The sequence below is a fragment of the Myripristis murdjan genome, chromosome 2, assembly GCF_902150065.1.
Source record: "Myripristis murdjan chromosome 2, fMyrMur1.1, whole genome shotgun sequence".
Lineage (NCBI taxonomy): Eukaryota > Metazoa > Chordata > Actinopteri > Holocentriformes > Holocentridae > Myripristis > Myripristis murdjan.
Window position 1 is genome coordinate 8562816 of NC_043981.1, and position 17336 is coordinate 8580151.

Below are 17336 nucleotides of genomic sequence, written 5' to 3' on the forward strand. Positions count from 1 at the left end.
GTGTCCCAGAAAGGTCTCGCACATATGAAATCCGTTTTATTAAATTTTTAACTCTGAATACCTGAAGGCAGCATTAACACTATTTTTTAAAGCAATGTTTCATCTATATGAGGGCACAACTCTATGTTCTTGTTAAGTAGCAGATGTTCACCACAATTGTCACCCCGCTGCATATTTGGTTGTAATTCTTTGTTTCTATTTGAATTGCTAAAATGGCCTATTAACTGCAGGAACTAGTTAAAAGAATTTGCCAACTTCAAAACAATATTTTCCCAGAAGTCTCCCTTTGAGGCTCTGGGATACGCTATTTCATTTAAATTTTCATTATTTCACTGAGCTGTACTTAAAAGTATATGGAATAGGTGTTTGTAAAATGGCACCAATCATATAGCAAATTTAAACTCATTACTTCCCAATACCCTCCAACCAAATGAATGCAGACAATTCTGTTGGCAATACTCAGAGCTGGAGCATGAATTATTTTGATCTCCAAATTTAATAAATACACTGGAGGTGGGTGAAGTTGATGCAGTGGCATACTGACAACTGCAGTGTCAGTTTACACAAGTGTAAGACAGGATTTCACATACAGCGCAAAGCAGCAGTGCAAGACATACTATGGACTGTAGAGCCCACATATCGCTCTAAACATATATATATGTCTGCGTGCATTTGAGCTGAACATGATATGTGTTACATTTATGCGCATAATAAATCAGTCTTATTAGGAGAAGATCCTTCCACTCTCTCGGACATGTCTTTATTTCCTCTCACTATACTGAAGCTTTCCACTGCTGCTGCTGGTGAGCAACCACAGGATGCTTGTGCTTAAATCTCTATTTGAACCACTTTATCAGATCCATCATTATTTGTCAAAGGCATTCAAATTTAGAGAACAGTAAATTGTTCATGTCCCCATGGGGCATTTGCTTTATACTTACATTTACATAATCATTTTGCCTTTCAAGCACATCAGAGCAGATCTCAGATCTCTGACTGAATCAGTCACAAGTTTTGTTGAGAGAAGTTAACTTTTAATCAGCAGCACAATAGTTACCCAACAAGTTAAAGGTACCCAGTGCAGTCTGAGACCACTAGTGGTGCTGTAGTGCACACTAGGAAAACTGGGTCCCTGTTTTATTTTCATACCATGGTCTCCCAGCACGCTGTGAGGATCGGGGCGATGTATTACACATGCCAATGTAAACAATGCAACTTTCAAATATTACAGAATAAGGCTTTGAGGCAGGGAATGCATTCAGCATGTTTATTAGGCCTCAAGGACACACACAATGTGTTTCGGTGAAAAGTGTGCTTCCAAGGAAAACTACATTGGGTCCTATAACCGCATTTTACTTAAAGGTGTGCTATGCAAAATTGCTAAGGGGCAATTGAAGCGAGGGCTCTTTAGTCTCAGCTGACAAAAAACGTGGAATAAGCACATAAGCTATCAGTGAGTCAAAGCACTCTCAATGGGTCTGAGATGCAAAGGATGACAATACATTTTACTGAGGCGGAAAACTAGTTGCCAAATGTTCTAGCACTGAGGCTTTCATCAGCATGCATACACCAGATATCCTGACCCTTAAAGTGTTCAGCACCGGCGTAAGAAATTAGGTATGATTAGGTATTTAATGACATAAGGAAAACCACCTATGACACAAACCTACATAGCAAAAAGACACAAAGGTATTACTATGTTTCTTGTTCATATGGGAGCTGTGCATGATTACTTTTGCATATACAGACCAATTGACAGTGCTTTGAAGATCTTTTTTATGCATCATTTTGTCTTGAGAGTGATGAAACATAACACGCTGCCAAGCAGATTCAAACATCAAATTACATTCTTATCCAACATTTTGTGTCAGTTGAGTCTGAAAGGTCCTCACTTCAATCAACCCTTCATAATTTTGTATAGGGCTCCTTTAAGTAGAACATTTTTACTCTTTAGCATACCTACTGTTCCAGAAATTCAAGCAGAGCTAACATACAAAACTCATCAGGCTGGATATCTTGTGTCTGTATTTTAGGTGTTTGACCAGCCGGGGGGTCCTGCAGAGGTACATACTCTTACAATGGGCCTTTGAAAGACGAGTGACATAGGTGAAAAATTGCAATATTGTCACTCCCCAGGGCGAACACCGAATGTCTTGACAGGAGCTTTCCTCCATTCTGCAGTAACAACATGGAACAGCCTTCCCCCAGCTGTAGTCGGAGACATCACGTCAAGTAATGTTGATGCCTTCGAGAAGAGACTGACCAAACACCTCCTCTGCACAAGACCACTATCCTGAAGCTTAGGGACTTTAAACTTAAACAAACCAGCCTCATATATATGTCTAAGTAGCTGTAGATCACTGATAAGCTTCATGGCATTCATGAGGCTTGTATTTGTTGAAGGAAAATAAAAAGAGTGAGGTGCAACTGTATACAGGGATAACATCCGTTCCCCCAAACTAACACTTGCCTACTCTCAGTGACAGCTGGAATCCCGGCCAAGGCACCTCCAGCTCCTACTTAGTGCTGTGATCCTGCACTACTCGTCACCCCTGGTAAACCCGCATGTCTAATAAAAAGTCAAAAATGATGCTTCCTTTCACCATTCACTCCACTCCATGACAGGATAAAGCCGGGCATGTAAGCCCCACTTCAAAGTGCAGTGTAAGGGGTGCTAGCTTTACGTTCTGTTAATCTGACCTGTGGGCACCGCTTTAGCCACAAGCTGTAATGTTAATCCCTAGACTGTGCTGCTCTTCTATCCGGCTCCCACTCTGCACTACACACACAGTCCACAGATGCGAGTGTCAAAGGGATGCTGAACCCCGGAGGCAATTTTAAGTCTGCTTGTTGTTTGTTCAAAACAAAATAAAAACACGGGCTCAGTTGTCTCTAGAAGGTCTAATCAGGGATAAGAGGTCACAAAAGGAGAGGTTCACCCAAAACACCAAGAAAAAAAATATCCATTTACCTTTAATGCAATCTATTCATCCAGATAGATTCAGTGAGATTTGGTGAGGTTTCCAGTTTGTTGTGATTTTCCTCATTCCACCCCAATAAAATGGATCTGGATGGCTGTATGCATAGTGGAGCATAAGCCAACAAAATTTAATGTGAAAAAGTAATCACCAACAGCTTTTTGCAAAAACAGTGACGGGTTTTATATTGGCAAACTGCATCTAAAAAATATAGTTTGCCAGAGCTTTTTGGTAGGAAATAGTTGAAACCCAATGAAGCCCTTCTCCCCCTGAGGGCTGTGGATTATCTTGGGTATCTGTGTCATTGTTTTAGGAAAGAGCTGTGACTGTTGAGTTTTTCACATTTACATTTTGAAGGTTTGAGATACAATACAATGGATCCCTGCATTGGATGCTGGAAACCAGAATAGAAACTTTGCCAAATAAAGCAGAAACTATCTAGACGGACAGATTGCCCTAGAGGTAAAATGCCAAATTATCTTGGTTTTGTATTTTGTGTGAGCTGTTCCTTTAAGACAAACTGCCCAGGGATTTGCAGAAACTACAGGCACTCGTATCATCCTCACGCGCGGTGTGATGTCAGCCACATGCGCTCTGTCACGTGGCTGACATCACTGAGCGCTGATTGCTGCTCTTTGCCGTTGCTAATCTTTCAGAGTGTTAGAAAGCGCTACTGGAAGGACTGGCATGGATTTGAAGCCAGATGGAGAGCGTCTGGCTGCGATGACCTCCTCAGCCTCCACTTTTCTCCACCAAGAATTGATTTCTACTTGGCTTCGCCCACCTGTCAGCTTTAACCTGCTTTATTTGTCAACTTTGCCTTGTAACATTGAATATTGCCTAAAATATCTTACATTCATGTGAATGCATCCATTTTAAGCAAGGGCGATTCTGAAGGGAAATAACAACAGATTTTGTATCAGTGGGTATATTACACTGATACACTTGAAGTTGTATGTTTTATTGTTTTAATTGCTACCACAGAGGGTCTATTAGAACAGTATTTCTCCAAGTAACAAGCATCCATACAAAAAAAAAAAAAAAAAAAAAAAAAAGTCTCACTGAGGTCTTATGTTGCAATGCACTTCAAGCTTCCAGCCCTGTAAATAAGCTCAGTCCCAAAAGGGTTTTGGATGTTTATGGTTAAAGACATTGTAGCTATGATCCCCTACCTCTCTCTGCACCCTACTCCCCCTCCGTCACACACACACAAACACTCACACACAACACTAATGTGGCCTGGCATTTGCTGTAAACATTTATCCACATCCATAGTGAAAGATATGGCTGCGGTGACAACCTGCATAGACATCAAAGGCGGTGATGGAGAAGAACCTGGGCATCTCAATGAAGGATTCATTCCGAATAACAGCCACATAACACACACACACACACACACACATATACACATACACATACACTCATACACACTATGAATATTAATGTCTCTCCCAGGTAGACGTCAGTGTGTATCATGCACGTGGGGTGACTGATGCAGGTGGAGCGAGGTGGATACACATGCTGACACACACTCACACACACACACGCACACACACACACACACAGGTGCAACGGGGAACGTGCATATACACTCAATCACCCATGCAATTACTTGCACTGACAGGTGCACATATGCTGGCTGCATACATACACACACACAAACACATAAATGCACACATACACCTCTCTTTGCGCTTCTCATGACTATACACACATCACCGCGAGCCCAGTCACCTCCTGAACCTGCATCTTCGCCTGCTCCTTTCACCACCTCGCCCATGTCTCTGCACGCTCTGTGTCCTTCTAAGCAGGCGGCACGTGAGGCGGCTTCCCTTCCCAGGACGACGGCCCCATTATATACAGCCAATGACATTTCCTTAGCATAGGCCTGGCATTTAGTTTGATGGATTTATTGACATTTACTTTTTTTTTCCCCTACTGGCTTGCTGTGGCTGTTTAGGAGACCGTCCGCAGGTCTGACCCCAATTCAAGCCCTCCACTGCAAATCGCTCTGTGTACCTTCGATCGGATTGTGTGTGTGTGTGTGTGCGTGTGCGTGCAGGCATGTCTGTTTCAATAAACAAGACGAGCGTGAGCATGGTGTGTTCGCGGGCCTGCCCGACCGCATCCAGCCGGGAGTTTGCCCGGGTGTTTGGGCGCATATCTGGACACTGTGGTGTGTACAGATATTTCAAAATAGGCTCACAGGCTCATAATTACAGCATATTTTGATTATGGTGAAAACATAAAGTCATAATGGAGGCTGTATTTCAGAGAGCGGGCCAGCTTGAATAGTAATAAGCTGTGAATCTAATGGTCTCTGAAGAGGAGACATAGAGTCCATTAATTAGTTTCCTCGCTCTGTAACTTGAAATAAAGAGACGAGGGGGAGATCTGAGGCATTGATAGCTAATGTGGCTGAATTAGCCAACGAACATCTATCAGGTGGGGGCAGCCTGTGTGTGTATGTGTGTATGTGTGAGTGTATGTGTGTGTGTGCTCATTCCAGTCCCAGTAGGGGTTGATGTTGGAAAGAGAGATGTCCTTTAGATCTTAATGAGAGCTGCAGGCGAGTGAACACACGTGCGCACACACACACACACACACACACACACACACACACACACAGAAAACATCCTCTATCAGTGCTGCTGTCTCACCCAATTCTGCTCCTCGCTGCCTTCTGTCTTTGTTTATTTGGCACTGGCCCCTGAATCAGCCCCTGTGTAAAACTTACCATCACCCGCATGCCGCTTGCTTTCACTTCTAGCTACCTGGGTGAAGTTAAAAGAACACCTGGATGTTTTACAACATTTACTGCTAGATTTTATTAGCTTGTATTTCTTTAGTGTGTACTTTCTAAATTAGGGGGGAAAGTTTCCGAATTGGACCTTTGGTGACTCCAAAAACAGCTCCCGAGCATTATTAGAAATGAAACAAAAAACCATACACTGCAAAAAATCTCAGTCTTAGCAAGATATTTTGTCTCATGCTCATGTATTTCTCAAAACAAATGAAAAAACAATCTGACACTGGGATGAGATAACCCCACAACAAACATAAATTTGTTGAAGCAAAGCAAAATATGGCAGATCAGACCATTTGTACTGAAAAAATTACATCTGATTCACAAAGGTTCTCAAAATGAGTTGATTAGCACTGGAAATAAGTGATTATTTTAAGAAAATACAAGATTTTAACCTTGAATATGAGACTTAATGACTTGCTAAGTTAGATTGTTCTTTACAATCTGCCCCTTGATTCGAGCTAAGAAGTTGTACCCATTGGCTTTATCAAAGAACAATGCTAATGTGCTATTTTTTGCTGTGAAAATACCAATAATACACCGCATTCCTACATCAGGACAAGGGCAAAGTCAAGAAAAATACACAAGCAAAATTGAAAATGTTGCCAGACCATTTTTAATAAGCCATCACCTTTCCCCCTTGCCCTTAACAGATGTAAAACAGCTGACTCCCGGTCTATCTCTAGTGCTGTTTACAGAAAAATTCATATCACATCTGTGAATGTGGAGTAAGGCAGGACACATGGGAGGAAACAACGTGAGATCCACCCAGAGAGGAGAGGATGAACGAGAAAAAGAAAAAACACACACACACACACACAACAGCAGTGTATGGATGCAGCCCTGCTGCTGGTTTCCCATTCAAGCCACGTACTTTTTAGCTTGCCAGTGCACCAAATCTAAACAGCTTTTTGGATTTTTGTTAGCCTAACACGATGTTATCTTCTGGTGACTTTAACATATTAGATCATTTCCCTGTGTCAGCATACTGTTACACCACAGTGGGAAAATTGATAACTTTGCAATGCTAACAGGTATTGGAAGGTTAACAGGGACTAGTGGCAATGTTCCCCTATGTGTGTCTAGCAGACAACTGGCCTCTGGAGTACGGGAAGGGCATTGTCCTGCAGTAATAAAGTGAGACTGGAGCGGAACAAAAACACAGACACAAAGAAATGGAGGGAAAGACAAAGAAAAGAAGAAATACACAGAGACTGAACTGGCAAATACTGAATTACCACATGTTAGAGGATGAAAATGACAAGACAACAAATCAAAAGGATGGTACACAAATAAGAGAGGGAAGAAAATTAGAGACAGGCAATGACATAAAGCAAACAGGAGCAAACCCAAACAGCTGAGAACAATTGAGAGACGCAGAAGGGGAAATTAAACAAAGGAGGACAGGGATCAAACAAGAGAGACAGCGAGAGAAAGGTTGGGGCCGAGAAGGAAAGCAGAGGTAATATAAGAAACAGGTCACTGAACACTACTCCTCTCCCTTCTTCTCCCTTACCCCCTTCCACCCTCCCTTCCTTTCTCTCCCTCTTCCTTCTCTCCTTTGCACCACCAGGCAATGATGCTGTCAGCCCAAACCACCCCAGAAATAAATTAACTATTGCAGGTCTTTCTCTTCCCTTCCCTGTCTCTGTCTCCCCGTCTTCATCTCCTTGCATTTCTCTCTCCCTCTCCCTCAGCTTCCGTTACTTTTTTCCCCCCTCATTTCTCATTCTGTTTCTCTGCCTTCCTCCCTGCCTGCCCCCTCTGTTCTCTCTCTCAGCCTCTCCCTCATGGGCTGTGAATAGCAAGGCAGCTCTGTCCTGGCACCCTGCCTACCTGCCTACCAACCTGCCTCCTCTGTGCCCAGCTCCGCGCTGCCCTGAGTGGCCATGCTGCGCCAACGTGCCCCCACACCAAGGTCAACCCCAGCCCCTACGGGTGCAGTCAGGAGCCCGGCAGTGAAAATCCTTCCCAACTCCGCTCAAAGTGTTGCTGCTGCGAGGTGAAAAGCGAATGTCTCCGCAATGTCATCTTCCGAGGAGTGAAGAACAGCCATCTTGGATCCAAGGTGGTTGTGGGAGGGTGGGTGGGGTGAGCGAGTTTTGGTCGTGAAATGATTAATGGAATCTCTTTATGCAGATTTATCATCATCTTTTTTTAATCTTTGTGGCAAATGCCTCTTTTCTTGTGAGATAATGGATACTTGTATCCTCCAACAATTAATGAGGCAAACTGGCCTGAAAAGCAAAACTTTAAATGATCATATTGTGTTAAAGTTCATCTGTTCATGCATTCAGGCACGGTCATATACCAAGGTAACACTCACACGCTATGTACTATGGCTAAACAATACTGAATCTTCAATGCATATAGAATGATATGTATGGTTTCCTGTCCAGAGTATGCATTTCAATGTCACTTTGCACTGCATGATCCTACAATCCTGTCATGGGTTTTCCTGTTAAAGTCAAATACTAATGTTCCCTGGCTTTTCTGGGACTTTCCATGACTACAATGTTGAATTTCCATGACCTACATAAACATAACTGGAGAGTTTTTTTCTCCTTGAATAAAAATTTAAACACCTCTGATTTGAGCGGTCTTTCTAAAGATTATTATTCTGCTGTTCTACTGATCTTTTAAATTGAGTCTGGCAAAATTCCATGATATTCAGTGACTATATTCCCTGACTTTCCCTGTTTAGAGGAGACTTCTCCAGATTAAATGACCTTCCAGATATTCCATGACACAGGGAAACGCTGCCAGTACTACATGTGCTGGAATTCATGATGACATTCACATCAGTGAGCCGATGACACCAAGACACAACATCTGTCTGATGTGCTTTACAGTTACAGAGATTGTGATCCTGGTGATTGACGTGTGTGTGTGCGCTCATTCATGGAGGTCAATCTTCCCACAAGAAAATTAGTGTGATCTACCCGCGAGTGGAGTCTACAGATCACTATTCAGTCACAGTGGCTCCACACTTAATTTCAAATCTTACACCAGCAGTCTGCCCGATGGCAATCAGCTGGATATCCTTGCTGAATGACTACTACCAGTCACCGTCACATCTGCTTTAGTAGCTAATGAAAATCAAGTGACTGCGATGAAACATTTACAGTTGACCAGTCCTTCACCCACCCTTCCCACAGCCACTCCGGCTCACATGGTGTGTCCCCAAATGAGTCATCCTAACATCTTTTTCACATCTGCTGCTAGCTTGTTGCGCGACTCCCCCATATTTAGCACACTTAATTGCACTTCATTGCAGTTCGGGGAGACTTTGAACAGGTGTTGCGCGGCTATCCAGTCCTAATTCAAAATGACACTCTTCTCATCAAGTGGTATCCGTTGGATCCTTTACTGCCTATAACGTAGCATAATATTAATGATAAAAAAGAGGCAAGATTGATCACATCTGCAAGCTCAAAGCCCTGTGTGGTGTCTCGGAGAGGAGTGAAATCAGGCACGAGTGAGCACCGCCAGGACTGCGCTTTTTTTAATCAAGTTTGACTTAGTTGCAAATAAAGTGTAGAAAAGGCTCTTTGATGAAAGTATTGATGTGGTGGTTTTGAAAGCAGGATATATTATTATATTGGTTTTTAAAAAAAGGTTTAAAAAGCAAGCTTGTGACTGGAAGGTTGAAAAAAATCCAGCAAAAATGGGAAGTGAACCAGAAATGTTTTCTCGCAGACATCCACTGAAATGTTTCTTAGCACTGAAATGAAAGGAAATGTCAAGCTTTGGACATTCTTATGTTATTAGATAACATCTGTGACAATCAACTTGTATAATTTTCAGTTAGTGACTTCTTAAATGTCCAAAAATGCCTGATCTTATTGTAGTCTATCATGTATAGGTACAGCAACACTGTAGCAGCAACAAGAGAGAGTTTCCAGTTGGGAAAACCTGAGCGTGTCTGGTGGCTGCTGGTGGAGAAATTGGTCCCTCTGCCTCTTCAGTGATGGATTTCTCCCTCTGTAATTGTGGCCATTGCTGTAAAATGGTGGCTCTAGAAAGAAGCCCTCTCTGATTATGAGGGACTGACACCAATTTGTCATTGATGTTTCAGATGGCTGAAAAATGTTCCACTATGTAACCCCATTGTAGCATTGCTGCAAATACTCCTACATAATTTTACAGGTCACATCTTCCTTTGCTTTTCCATTACTATCTGCTTTATCTCAACAAGTCACTACGTCTATAAGCCATGTCTTATCAACATTTAGTCGACCATATCTTTCAAAATTAAAGGCAAAAGACATTGTTGACATATAATTTTAATATTTTTTAACAGACTGTTGAGAATGTGGTTGAATTTTTATCTACATTTTGTTGAAGTATAAAGCTAATAGACATTCTACATTCAGTGTGTTGATATCAAATGGCATTATGTTGAATATCTATAAGGGATAATCCAAAGACCATGTTACAGTATATATTTGTCAATGGAAAAATTCATACTGAAACAACAATGAAATGCAATGCAACAGAGGTCACAGATAGCTTTTTTTTTTTAGCAGTGCTAAAGTGGTTTAGGGTGGATTTTTTTTTTTTTCTTTAATCCCAAGCTATACCAATGGAGCTGCTCAGTTCCAGCAGCAGAAGGGTGTGGTGGTGCTGATAAAGAAAAATAAGGTGCAGTTGAAAAAAAAAAAAAGTCCAATCCCCTAGCTGTTTTAACCAAGAATACCTTTATCAACAATTATCATAAACACTTTGTATGATAGCTGCCTTTTCATGCCTTGCAGTACGAGACAAGAAATCCCTCATGATGCCCTAAGCTTAATTCTCAAAAGCATTCTTCCATCTGTAAGCACTGTTGTGGTTTTACAAACCATTACTTACATCCTTATCTCCCCTTCAGGGAAGTGTATGCGGTCTCCCCTGGGGTGGACAGGTATACACGGCAGTTTCCCTGTCAGGTGTGGAGTTAGACAGTGTTTATCTTGTCATCTGAGATGGACAGGGGGTTTATTTAAAGCGTTAAAGGATGTTAGGATGGATGGAGGGCGTTGTTTGTCCCATGGCCAATTCGCAAACAGCTGGGTGGGATGGTCCCCTGATGGAGGGGCAATTTAGGATTTTTATGTTCCACTGGCTCAGGATACAAACTGCCAGTCGTGCGTGGGGCTGCATTTCACTATTTGTTCATTTGCTGAGTGAATGTGTGGGACGACAAAACTACAGACGGAACGGGTCCCCTGATAATCTTTTACTGGATTTTCCTTTGGGGTTCTTTTCTGTCTGGCATTCATATTTACAGCCAACGCCTTCTTATAAAGGCCTTATTGATTAAAAATAATTGTTTCAACAATAAAATGCTTCATGAGAGAGATCTGAAGTAAATCAGAAAGAGACCACATAACATAGGGTATGCCATTTAATGGACACTTCCATACCACAGTGCCAAGGCTGAATTTAATGGCATCATATTAAAAAAAAAAAAAAAAAAAAAAAAAAAACTTTTTTTTTTTTTTTTTCCCTTAATGGATAATGTTGGAAATCTGTATTTGGTAAATATAAACACAAATATAAAAATAAATAAATAAATCAATACACACATACATACATAAAATCCATTGGATTCTCTTTTGTTTCAAGATATCAATTTGTGGGGTTCAATGCATTAAATGGGTGTTTTTGTTAAGTGTTGTAATTTTCTGTTTCGATGTACTTGCTTATCCTCAGCCTATCTCCTACCTACTCCACCTACTTCAGGCATTCATCGCACACAAAACACAACATCTGCTGCAGCTGCACTGCATTATGGTCTATAGGGGTTACCGGTGGCGGAGAAATTGGTATTGGCTCCTCGGCCATAATGGATTCCTCCCTCTATGAAAGTTGAATGCTCATGCGGAATGGAGTCTAAAAAGAAGCCCTCGCTCTTTGATTTTGACACCAAAACCTGACATTTACCGCTGATGTTTTAGATACAGTCTGCTATCAAGCTCCATTGTGGCTGGGGGGAAAAAAAAAAATCCCATCACGGGGCCTACCTTTGGACACAAAAATAGAGTGGTGAAGAAGTGTTGGAGGCTTTAACACTAGCTGTAGGCTCTCCATGGTGAACTAATGGAGGACCACCTGTGAATAGCAATTCAGTTCCAGATCGCTTCAATGACAGACAATAATTCTAACATTAGCAGACCTCATATACTGAACTTTCTTGGCATTGCTTTTCCTGTAATAGCTCTATTTCTCTGTTGACTTTCTTCACTGTTTACTTGTCTTAACTAGCATGTAGAACTGTTTCTTTGACACTGGAGAAATAAAGGGGTGCACAACAGTCTAATTTGGGGATTTATATATATATATATATATATATATATATATATATATATATATATATATATAACAAATTCTGCACGTAACCGGTGAATCATGTAATCATTTTGTGTAGAGGTGGATGGTCTTTTCCATGTAAAAACAGTCCATACACCGGCCCATCTCGAATCACCATTCTGGGAAGCGAGTCACCTCTTTTGCTGTAAATCACAGCAGGTACACCGAGGGATGTAATGGAAGTGTGTATTTTTCTCTCAGCGGGAGACACACAAACAGATGATAACCATTTCACAGCAATTTGCAGAAATACACTATACCCGCCCAGCTTCAGACAGAGTACGTAAACTTTAAATAGGACAGCAAAATAGATAAAACTCAGAAGACGGACGACCTGAAAATTCAATATGTCTCAACTCTTGCTTTTGTATGTGCTGGCGTTCTAGCCAACTGTTGTGTCAATCACAGGGTCACAGATGCCGCGACAAGCAGCAAGTTATTTTGGGTTTTCCACCAATCAACCGCGGTGCCTCTAGGGGCTTGGTGACCCCTGTATTGCAGAGGCTTGCTGGGTATCGATCGGACCGCCTGCCTCTCCAGGTGCCCTTCCTCTCATCCATCGAGTCATTTGAGTGGCGGCTTGGGAAGAGAAATGAACCCTTGGAGAATAAGTGAAAATTGCCCTCTGCATCCCCAGCTCCAGGCGAATGTCCTGTCGCTGTGGCATTTTGAGATTAGATATCTGACTTGTTTTGGTTCTGTTCTCTGACTGGTTCCTGTATCTGTTGCAGCTACAGAGCACAGTGACTTTCTTTCTTTCTTTCAGTTATTGTCACAAAGCGGCACAGAGGTTTTCAGTCAACAAACATGAGGACAAAGCAAGCTGAGGTGTTAAATGCAGGTGTAGGATTGGTGAAGAATCTCAATCAACATGAACTCTTGGAAGTTAAATAAAGAAAAAACATGAACAGATTTACTCTCTTCTAAGCTTAACCATTTGAAAGAGCAACACAAATGACTGGTTCCTTCAATCTGACACAGCTAGCAGGTAAACAGTTAAATTACAGCTGATACGCTCGACTAAATGCAACTTAATCTTCTCTGGCTTCACTGTCATCTCAAGCCATAAATAGTCTCCTTAAAGAACACAAAAAGTTGTAGCTCTTTATAAAGGGCATCACCACATCAAGTTATGCGCATATATTTTTTGGTTTGATGGCTACAGTCATCCAATTTGTAAATCATAAGCAGCTCTTGCCATATGGATGAACACTTAACTCATGTGCTTATGAAGTCATCTAGAATTGATGTAAAAATGTAATCAGGAAAAAGTAACCAATAAATTTAAAAGTCAAAAGTCTGATTACTTTTTCAGTGAGTAAACTGGAATCATGCCAGAGTATATTTTCATGGCAACAGGCTAGGTGGATAACACAGTGACTAATAATAATTTACGTTGATTGAGTATACAGCACAGCAACCTGCCACCCAGCCAGCCCTGCCACCACTTAGAGGGACGCAAAGAAAATGGATGATGCAAAATTCAGCAGAACAACGTCACAATGTAGGCTGGAAAAAAAATGTTCAGCTTGGGCTTAGTATTGCTAATATCTATGAAATGAATGGTCTTTCCTTTTTCTGCAGTGTTTAGGCACGAGAACATGCAAGGCTATGAAGTTTAGGCTTGTGCCATCGCTCCTCTAGTGAGTCCAGCTGAACTCGCCGCTCTGCAGACGCAGTAAACAGCAAGCTGGCCTCAGGCAGGACTGACACTGAGGATCCTCTGTGAAGTTTTGTGCCAGCTGTGTGGCAGCTTTTTTGGTTTCCAAGGAGGAAAATGGCAGCAAGACACCTGACAAGGCCAAGATGCTTTGCAGGTAATGTAAGAAAGCCTGGCCTCTCAGGTAGCCATAGCAACAAACTGCATCATGCACAGGGATCACAATGAAAAAATCCCGAGTTGAGTCTTAAATACGGCTTCCCAGCTCTGGAAAATGTGCCTCTCTCTGTGCCACTTTTATAATGAGACGTTTCCCCGGTTGCACAGATGTACAGTATACTACTGCTCTTCTTTGTTTACTTGTTTGACATCTTCGAGCTCATTCGGGAATTAAATTGGTTTTAAATTTTATATGAACTGGCGTTAGTAGGGTTTTAAGTTAAAAAAAAAAAAAAAAAAAAAAGTATTCAGTCATAACTGCCTTTAATCAGATTAGGGTTACAAAATTGCAGGAATTTTCAAAGTTGGAAAACTTTCCATGGGAATTAACAGGAATATATGGGAATATATGGAATTAACAAGAATTAACAGGAATAAACTGGAAATTTGCAAAATCACATCACATGCACATATCATTTCTAGGATGCTGCACACTGCAGGACTACTGAAGCCACACTGCTGCGCTCGAGCCCAAGAACTACATCCTGTCAAGTCAGTTTTGATTATGTTACTGGGGTAAATACATTTGATAGATGGTATTAAAGTTTAAATAGCAAAAAATAAATCAAAATGTGAAAGAGGCTATCTATTCTGATGCTAGCTGGCCAGTTTTCAGTTATGATAAAAGAATGTAGCTTATAGTTTGATTTAGCATGCTGATTGAGGAGTGTTCATTTATTCATCTAGCCTGTTTCTATTCATTTATCAGCATCAATCGTAAAGGATTGAGGAAAAACACAGAAACCAGAGGCTTGAGAAGCTTGAGAAGCTCATATATATATATATATATATATATACATACACACATATGTGTGCGTGTGTATAAACCTTGAACTCAGTACAGTATACTGAAGTGTACTGTGAAATGTACATCCCTTGTTATTTGGTTAAACAGCTGTGTGTCGTGTCGTTCCTGTAAGCTTATGTGGAACAAACCCTCTGAACAAAAACTAAATTAGTCTGTTCTCAGTTAATCATCCATTGCAAGCGCTTGATTGATTCATCTGATTAGCATTTACTGCGTCTTGGTCGATGACCACCAATAGTCTCCTGGCTGGGGTACAAAAGTGCACCCCCTCCCTAACCCCCTCTGCCTTTTCCTTCAAGGTTGAATACAATCTCAACATTTGACACTGCAGCACTACTGAGAGCTGAACATTTGTTACTGCTAGACATATACGGTAACACAAAGCAATTACACTCTACATTGATTGGGGGAGATTGGACAGTATCACCGACTAAGCCTTCATTATCTTTGTTGTCAGTGGACTGAGTCATGTTCTGTTGATTGGGGTGTTGCAATATGTGTGATATTGCTAGCAAGGGTAAACAGGTCGGTTTTTTTAATCTATATTTACCAAGGGTGCAATGACCGAGGACATTTGCAGTTTTCCAGCAGCGTCCTGGTACATATCATACCCACATCCTCACATATGGCAGCAGCTCCTCTGAGCAGTTGGAAGTTAAGTCCTTTGCTCAAGGACACATGAAACATATTTATGGGGGAATTAGCTGTCTCTCTTCTTGCAGTTTTCTCTCTCACCAATTTCTCTTACCAGGCTATGGAAATGAACCAGCAGTGAGACTTGGACCTCAACCTGCAAAGCAATCCATCATAGCAAGTCATTCAGTCTGCTACTCAGTGTTGAAATCTTGCTTTTCTTAAAAATCTCATTTGTTTGCCATCATAATCAATGTGTTTCCACAATATGCTTGACTGAACTTGAACTGATCTGACTTATTCTGCCTCGTTTCAACGTATTTATACTTGTTTCCAGGCAAATTCCTGAAACAAGTGAACCTGTATTGAAAACAAGTGGGATTATCTCATCTGGCTGCCAGATTTATTTCACCTTCTTTTACGGAAAACAATATTTTAAACACTTGATGAGGCTAAATTACTTGTTAAGATGGAGATTTTTTTGCAGTTTGGCTGAAAAGTGCACAACCCAATTGAGTGAAGCAGTTACTTTACTCAGTTGTTAAGAATTGTTCGGGGGATTGTTTTCAGGCAAGTACCAAAGCAGACAGATCATTTGAAACAGTACAGGCTCTTCTTTTTTGCCAAAGTAATTTATAAAAATGTCACACAAAGACAAGAACGTTTTTCAGCAGGTACCTTTAACATTTTGTTTACAAAATGACACTTTAATTTAACAATTCTAATTTGGAATAAATGTGTCTTTTATCCTCAAAAGACCTCCTTGAAACTTTTCTTTTTTTCTTTGTTTGAAAACTTCATCCTGCTCAGTGTCCCTACTTCACACGTCATTGGTGCAACAGATATTTCAACTCCTGAGAAGTCTTCAGTCTTCACAAACCCTGGGCTAGTTAAAAGAAAAAGGCAACAGAAGGCTGCCAACTTAAATCAGAGTGAGCAGCACTGTGTGAGAGTGTGTGTGCGTGAGTGTGTGCCTGTGTGTGTTTGCACACCCGTGTGCACATACTGATTCCGAAAAAGCACCGCTCTGGGTAGAATGTTTCCACCTACGCCCTGCTTGTGAAATGAATAGCTTCTGCAGGCCATTATGACAGCGAAAAGGAAGGGAGGGGAACAGAGGGAGAGAGATTGAGAGAGGGAGAGAGAGACTGAGAAAGAGAGAGAGAGAGAGGAAATATAGAGCATTACAAGAGAGAAAGAGAGGGTTGTGTGAAAGAATCCTAGCAAAAAAGGACAATGGCAAGAAAAGTACTTCCTCCTTTTGTTTCTGTCTCCTCCTACAGGTCTCCTGTTCTGCTCCTGATCCCCAGGTATGCATGTATTTCTGTGTGTGGGGGTGTGGGTGTGTGTGTGGGTATGTGTGTGTGTGTGTTTTGAGGAGGAACTACAAGAGGCCTGGCATCCAGGGGCATCCTTTAGGTACTCAAAAATCTCAACAATGGAGCAGACGCACTTCCTTATACACTCTCTACCTACCTGTTATTCGTGCGGCTCCCCTGCGTTTTGTCTGTCTCATTCAATCCCCCACAATCGCACGCACTTCCACACGCACATACACACACACAGACACACACAAACATGCACATAATGCTCTTTAGTGAGGTTTCATCCTTAATCTCCCCTCTCTTAATGCTTGTTTCCCAACTGTAAGCCCATGGTGTGGTTGGGATTCCATTGGCCCGGGCTCCCTGGTAGATCTTATAGCTAATCCCACGACTGAGAGCGAGCGAGTGAGAGCGAGAGCGAGAGAAGGGGAGGGAGAGAGAGAGAGAAAAGGGAATGAAAGAAAAGTGAGAGAAAAGGAGAGAGAGAGAGAGAGAGAGAGAGGAGGAGCCAAGAAAAGACACCAGTGAGCAATAAAATGAGAAAGAGGAGAGA

At 41.6% G+C, this 17336-nt stretch overlaps 1 protein-coding gene across 1 annotated transcript in view; it reads right to left on the minus strand.

Moving 5' to 3' along the window:
- ncam2 (neural cell adhesion molecule 2) overlaps positions 1-17336 on the minus strand; it is a 310228-nt gene that overhangs the window by 178520 nt on the left and 114372 nt on the right. The window lies entirely within an intron of this gene.